General features: G+C 42.3%; 1 pseudogene; it reads left to right on the top strand.

Moving 5' to 3' along the window:
• Positions 1–1,161: 1,161 nt before the first annotated feature.
• Positions 1,162–2,121, top strand: LOC112823897 (cofilin-1 pseudogene; annotated as a pseudogene).
• The last annotated feature ends 4,375 nt before the right edge of the window (positions 2,122–6,496 follow it).

Raw genomic sequence — 6,496 nt, 5'->3', positions numbered from 1 at the left:
TAAACCAAAGACTGTAATAAGAGATGAGGAAGGACACTATATCCTACTTAAAGGGACTATCCAAAAAGAAGATCTAACAATTGTAAATATCTATGCCCCTAACACGAGAGCAGCCAATTATATAAGGCAATTAATAACAAAAGCAAAGAAACACATTGACAACAATACAATAATTGTGGGGGACTTTAACACCCTCCTGACTGACATGGACAGATCATCTAAGCAAAAGATCAACAAGGAAATAAAGACTTTAAACGACACACTGGACCAAATGGACTTCACAGACATATTCAGAACATTTCATCCCAAAGCAATGGAATACACATTCTTCTCTAGTGCCCATGGAACATTCTCCAGAACTGATCACATCCTAGGTCACAAATCAGGTCTCAACCGGTACCAAAAGATTGGGATTATTCCCTGCATATTTTCAGACCACAATGCTTTGAAACTAGAACTCAATCACAAGAGGAAAGTCAGAAAGAACTCTAATACATGGAGGCTAAAGAGCATCCTACTAAAGAATGAATGGGTCAACCAGGAAATTAAAGAAGAATTAAAAAAATTCATGGAAACCAATGAAAATGAAAACACAACTGTTCAAAATCTTTGGGATACACCAAAGGCAGTCCTGAGAGGAAAGTATATAGCAATACAAGCCTTTCTGAAGAAAGAAGAAAGGTCTCAAATACACAACCTAACCCTACACCTAAAGGAGCTGGAGATAGAACAGCAAATATAGCCTAAACCCAGCAGGAGAAGAGAAATAATAAAGATCAGAGCAGAAATCAATGAACTAGAAACCAAAAGAACAGTAGAACAGATCAACGGAACTAAGAGCTGGTTCTTTGAAAGAATTAACAAGATTGATAAACCCCTGGCCAGACTGATCAAAAAGAAAAGAGAAATGACCCAAATCAACAAAATCATGAATGAAAGAGGAGAGATCACAACCAACACTAAAGAAATACAAACAATTAGAAGAACATATTATGAGCAACTCTATGCCAGCAAATTAGATAACCTGGAAGAAATGGGTGCATTCCTAGAGATGTATCAACTACCAAAATTGAACCAGGAAGAAATAGAAAACCTAAACAGACCTATAACCACTAAGGAAATTAAAAGCAGTCATCAAAAATCTCCTAACAAACGGCGTTCAGTCGGATCCCGGCAGCAGCTGCAGCGGCTCTCACCTCTTCTGACTCTCCTTGCTATCTCTCTTTCGCTTCCGGAAACATGGCCTCCGGCGTGGCGGTCTCTGACGGTGTCATCAAAGTGTTCAATGACACGAAGATGCGCAAGTCCTCGACACCAGAGGAGGTGAAGAAGCGCAAGAAGTCGGTACTCTTCTGCCTGAGCGAGGACAAGAAGAACATCATCCTGGAGGAGGGCAAGGAGATCCTGGTAGGTGATGTGGGCCAGACTGTAGACGACCCCTACGCCACCTTTGTCAAGATGCTGCCAGACAAGGACTGCCGCTATGCCCTCTATGACGCAACCTATGAGACCAAGGAGAGCAAGAAGGAGGATCTGGTGTTTATCTTCTGGGCACCTGAGTCTGCACCTCTTAAGAGCAAAATGATTTATGCCAGCTCCAAGGATGCCATCAAGAAAAAGCTGACGGGGATCAAGCATGAATTACAAGCAAACTGCTATGAGGAGGTCAAGGACCGCTGCACCCTGGCAGAGAAACTGGGGGGCAGTGCTGTCATCTCCCTGGAGGGCAAGCCTTTGTGAGCCCCCTCCAGCCCCCTGCCTGGAGCATCTGGCAGCCCCAGACCTGCCCATGGGGGTTGCAGGCTGCCCCCTTCCTGCCAGACCGGAGGGGCTGGGGGGATCCCAGCAGGGGGAGGGCAATCCCTTCACCCCAGTTGCCAAACAGTCCCCCCTTACCCCCTGGACCTTCCTCCTCCCTCCACCCCTGACGGTTCTGGCCTTCCCAAACTGCTTTTGATCTTCTGATTTCTCTTGGGTTGAAGCAGACCAAGTTCCCCCCAGGCACCCCAGTTTAGGGGGGCCTGTATTTTTTTTAACGACACCCCAATTCCCCACCTGTTCCTCCCTTTTCCCATGCTGCCAACTTCTAACCGCAATAGTGACTCTGTGCTTGTCTGTTTAGTTCTGTGTATAAATGGAATGTTGTGGAGATAAAAAAAAAAAAAAAAAATCTCCTAACAAACAAAAGCCCAGGGCCAGATGGCTTCCCAGGGGAATTCTACCAAACATTTAAAGAAGAATTAATACCTATTCTTCCGAAACAATTCCAAAAAATAGAAATGGAAGGAAAACTTCCAAACTAATTTTATGAGGCCACCATTACCTTGATCCCAAAACCAGACAAAGACTCCATCAAAAAGGAGAATTACAGACCAATATCCTTGATGAACATGGATGCAAAAATTCTCACCAAAATACTAGCCAATAGGATCCAACACTACATTAAAAGGATTACTCACCACGACCAAGTGGGATTTATCCCTGGGCTGCAAGGCTGGTTCAACATCCACAAATCAATCATCATGATACAATATATTAACAAAAGAAAGAACAAGAATCATATGATCCTCTCAATAGATGCAGAAAAAGCATTTGACAAAGTACAGCATCCTTTCTTGATCAAAACTCTTCAGAGTATAGGGATAGAGGGTACATACCTCAATATCATAAAAGCCATCTACGAAAAACCTACAGCGAATATCATTCTCAATGGGGAAAAGCTGAGAGCTTTTCCCCTAAGGTCAGGAACATGGCAGGGATGTCCACTCTCACCACTGCTATTCAACATACTATTAGAAGTCTTAGCCACAGCAATCAGACAACAAAAAGAAATCAAAGGCATCCAAATCAGCAAAGAGGAAGTCAAACTCTCACTCTTTGCAGATGATATGATACTTTATGTGGAAAACCCAAAAGACTCCACCCCAAAACTCCTAGAACTCATACAGGAATTCAGTAAAGTGGCAGGATATAAAATCAATGCACAGAAATCAGTGGCATTCCTATGCACCAACAACAAGAGAGAAGAGAGACAAATCAAGGAGTCAATTCCATTTACAATTGGACCCAAAACCATAAGATACCTAGGAATAAATCTAACCAAAGAGGCAAAGGATCTGTACTCAGAAAACTATAAAATACTCATGAAAGAAATTGAGGAAGACACAAAGAAATGGAAAAACATTCCATGCTCATGGATTGGGAGAACAAACATTGTGAAGATTTCAATGCTACCTAGAACCATCTACACATTCAATGCAATCCCCATCAAAATACCATCCACTTTTTTCAAAGAAATGGAACAAATAATCCTAAAATTTGTATGGAACCAAAAGAGACCCTGAATAGCCAGAGGAATGTTGAAAAAGAAAAGCAAAGCTGGCGGCATCACAATTCCAGACTTCCAGCTCTATTACAAAGCTGTCATCATCAAGACAGTATGGTACTGGCACAAAAACAGACACATAGATCAATGGAACAGAATCGAGAGCCCAGAGATGGACCCTCAACTCTATGGTCAACTAATCTTCGACAAAGCAGGAAAGAATGTCCAATGGCAAAAAGACAGTCTCTTCAACAAATGGTGTTGGGAAAATTGGACAGCCACATGCAGAAGAATGGAACTGGACCATTTCCTTACACCACACACAGAAATAGACTCCAAATGGTTGAAAGACCTAAACGTGAGACAGGAGTCCATCAAAATCCTAAAGGAGAACACAGGTAGCAACCTCTTCGACCTCAGCCGCAGCAACTTCTTCCTAGAAACATCGCCAAAGGCACGGGAAGCCAGGGCAAAAATGAACTATTGGGATTTCATCAAGATAAAAAGCTTTTGCACAGCAAAAGAAACAGTCCACAAAACCAAAAGACAACCGACAGAATAGGAGAAAATATTTGCAAAGGACATATCAGATAAAGGGCTAGTATCCAAAATCTATAAAGAACTTATCAAACTCAACACCCAAAGAACAAATAATCCAATCAAGAAATGGGCAGAAGACAGGAACAGACATTTTTCCAAAGAAGACATCCAAATGACCAACAGACACATGAAAAAGTGTTCAACATCGCTCGGCATCAGGGAAATCCAAATCAAAACCTCAATAGATACTACCTCACACCAGTCAGAATGGCTAAAATTAACAAGTCAGGAAACGACAGATGTTGGCGGGGATGCGGAGACAGGGGAACCCTCTTACACTGTTGGTGGGAATGCAAGTTGGTGCATCCACTCTGGAAAACAGTATGGAGGTTCCTCAAACAGTTGAAAATAGAGCTACCATATGATCCAGCAAATACCCAACTACTGGGTATTTACCACAAAGATGCAAATGTAGAGATCCGAAGGGGTACGTGCACCCCAATGTTTATAGCAGCAATGTCCACAATAGCCAAACTGTGGAAAGAACCAAGATGTCCATCGACAGATGAATGGATAAAGATGTGGTATATATACACAATGGAATATTATGCAGCCATCAAAAGGAATGAGATCTTGCCATTTGCAACGACGTGGATGGAACTGGAGGGTGTTATGCTGAGTGAAATAAGTCAATCAGAGAAAGACATGTATCATATGACCTCACTGATATGAGGAATTCTTAATCTCAGGAAACAAAGTGAGGGTTGCTGGAGTGGTGGGGGGTAGGAAGGATGGGGTGGCTGGGTGATAGACATTGGGGAGGGTATGTGCTATGGCGAGTGCTGTGAATTTTGCAAGACTGTTGAATCACAGATCTGTACCTGTGAAACAAATAATGCAATATATGTTAAGAAAAAAAAAAAAAAGAAGAGGAAGATAGCAGGAGAGGAAGAATGAAGGGGGGGGAAACGGAGGGGGAGACCAACCATGAGAGACGATGGACTCTGAGAAACAAACTGAGGGTTCTAGAGGGGAGGCGGTGGGGGGATGGGTTAGCCTGGTGATGGGTATTAAAGAGGGCATGTTCTGCGTGGAGCACTGGGTGTTACGCACAAACAATGAATCATGGAACACTACATCACAAACTAATGATGTAATGTGTGGTGATTAACATAACAATAAAAAATTTAAAAATAAAATGCAGTTTATCCCCAGTTTCCACATAGGAGAAAAAAGAGGGAAGAAGATACAGAAAGAGGGAAAACCCTACAAGGAGAATGAAACTATTATTGGCAGACAAACTATTCCCAGAATATGTAAGGAGATGTCACTAATTACAAAATAAAGCCAACAGCTGCCCCGTTGGAGCTCAGACCCTTATTCTGTCTCTATGCTCAGAAACCAAGGTCTGTATGCAACAGAAAATGGCTCAGCCATCCCCATGTTGGGTAGGTGCAGGTTTTTGATAGTTATAATCCCTTCAGAGCCTCACTTTATACTTTTATCTGAAGAAGGAAACTAAATAAAAGACGCGAAATAAGGAAAAAGAGGGTAAACAGTGAGGATGCATTGCACACAGAGAGTGGCAGTTCTGAGTGCAAGGTATCAGGAGCTTCAGTAGGAGGAGATGCAGGGGTCATGTTTTTTTCCCATGTTCTATCCATTCAGAAGTTCAGGAAACCAGATAACAAAGAGAGGGCTCCACTTAGCAAAGAGCTGGGAGAAAGAACCAGAAGGTAGAATGCAAATTAGGAGAATAAAATCTAATGGGTTGTCCGTGAGACCATGAAGAATGGCAAGAAAACACGTTTGCCCTCTCAAATCAAATATCCACTTCATGTCTGGCAAAAAGTAGACTTGATAGTGTAGAAAACTGAACCCATGGTTTGGAGGAAAAGTTGGGTGTTCAGAATAAATGAGAAGAGATAAGGAGATAAAATGAAATGCAAGGGGTGCCTGGTTAAGTGACTGCCTTTGACACAGGTCATGATCCTGGGGTACTGGGATCGAGTCCCACATTGGACTCCTCCTGCTCTGTGGGAAGCCTGCTTCTCCCTGTCCTTCTGCCTGCCACTCGCCCTGCTTGTGCTCTCTCTCTCTCTCTCTCTGTCAAATAAATAAATCAAATCTTTAAAAAAAATGAAATGCAAAAAGTGGCAGATACCCAAAACCAGCACTGCCAACTTCCATACTGTGAATTCTTTTTTGTTAAAGATTTATTTATTTATTTGAGGGGGGGGACAGAGGGAGAGGGAGAGAGAGATTCCCAAGCAGACTCCCCACCAAGCACTAGCAAGAGTCCCATGTGGGGTTCCATATTACAACCCTGAGATCTTACAACCTGAGCCAAATCAAGAGTCAGATGCTCAACCAACTGAGCCACCCAGGTGCCCCACATAGTGTGAATTCTTGAGGAAGATACCAGAAAAGGTGAAAAGAAAATTTTGATTTAAAATATTTTATGAAAATGTTAGAATTCAAAAAAAAACAAAAACAACAAACAAGAAAAAAAAAAACCTGAGTATGTGAAGGGAAAGGGCTCATTCACCATGTTCCAACCTAAATTGATGAGAGAAGCCACATCAAGATGCTTTCTGATGACTCTTAAATCAAAGGAATGGAGGAAAAGGC

Source organism: Callorhinus ursinus, unplaced genomic scaffold (assembly GCF_003265705.2).
Source record: "Callorhinus ursinus isolate GAN/ISIS: 27379988/994484 unplaced genomic scaffold, GSC_fseal_2.0 scaffold1, whole genome shotgun sequence".
Classification (NCBI taxonomy): domain Eukaryota; kingdom Metazoa; phylum Chordata; class Mammalia; order Carnivora; family Otariidae; genus Callorhinus; species Callorhinus ursinus.
Note: the sequence above shows the minus strand (reverse complement) of the source record. Positions and strands in the feature narration are given on the sequence as shown.